Consider the following 1,247-nt stretch of genomic DNA (forward strand, 5'->3'; position numbering starts at 1 on the left):
GTAAGGAGTTACCCTGCCGTGGTTCCTCTTCCCCCCCCCTGCGCCACAAGGTTTTAAACTTTCCGCTGTGTTTAGATGCCCCCATCGACCCACACAGACACACACAGTCTACATGCAGCGCCAACCCCCTCTTTCCTTCCCCAGGAGGGCTAAAATCCCATCATCCCTCTATGTCAGCGTCACTGTTGCAATCCTCACTCCATTAGCATAATATTCCCATTCCTTTGCCGCCTCACTCCTCTTGTATCAGACAAACTGCTCTAGGAATCATAGTGAGATATGCCATGCTCAGTCTACGTCTTTTGACTCTCTCGCTTTTCCACCCTCATGCACACAGATTCATTCACTCACTATCTCGCTCCTAATGTCTTTGATTCGGTTTCTCAAATCCGAGCAGACAGACAACTCCATTACGTGTGAGAGTGAGAAAGGTTGCAAGGATAGAAAGAGATATATGAATGATATACGAAGTAATGGTGGGAGAGATGAAGTGTAACACTGACTATTTATATGGCTGACTGGCTCAAACCACTTACCCCAATGATCTATAATGTGTTTGGATGTCACCAGTTTACCCCAGATGTGACACACATACAGACAGTGTCTCCACGGCAAGTCGACATACAACAGTTGTCTGCCTGAATTGGTGTTTGTCTTATGTTTCGTTGACACTGAACGCACACGCCGCATGCATGCATACATGAATAAACAGTAGACACGATTCTCAGTGAAAGCTCAGCCATCGGCAATGACCACAAAAAGACAGATAATGATCATCCATTCTGGAGTGTCAGCTGGGGCTGGTGTAAGGGCTGGAGGGCCAGCCAGAGCCCCATCAGGGGCTTATACATGGTGTGTTGGAGCTTTCTAATTGCCTAAACTCCATCAAGTCCCTGCAGCTCTCCATCTAAGCAGCTGACTTGAATAAAACTCATCTTCTGTCAAAAAAAGTTTATTTTTTTTTAAAAGTGTAAATTTGGTTTCAAAACAACTTGTAGTCTCTTTTAAAACATAACAAAACTAAATTGAAGTCAATGCCTTCTGCAACCGAACAACAAATAAAGCCATATTTGATCATGCAGCTGCAGGATTTATTGAGCATGTACAGTATTCAACCAGAAGCCCAAAAACTGCTGATTGCAACTTTTGTTTTTCAGCTGATACATTGTAGTCTTTTGCTTTTCTCGAATTTTCTTTCCTGCTCATTGCAGCTGGATTATATATATATATATATATATATATATATA

At 42.7% G+C, this 1,247-nt stretch overlaps 1 protein-coding gene across 1 annotated transcript in view; it reads right to left on the bottom strand.

Moving 5' to 3' along the window:
- Nucleotides 1-1,247, bottom strand: part of grin3ba (glutamate receptor, ionotropic, N-methyl-D-aspartate 3Ba) — a 113,509-nt gene that overhangs the window by 111,139 nt on the left and 1,123 nt on the right. The gene's annotated exons all lie outside the window — the stretch shown is intronic.

This window comes from Etheostoma spectabile, chromosome 20 (assembly GCF_008692095.1).
Source record: "Etheostoma spectabile isolate EspeVRDwgs_2016 chromosome 20, UIUC_Espe_1.0, whole genome shotgun sequence".
Lineage (NCBI taxonomy): Eukaryota > Metazoa > Chordata > Actinopteri > Perciformes > Percidae > Etheostoma > Etheostoma spectabile.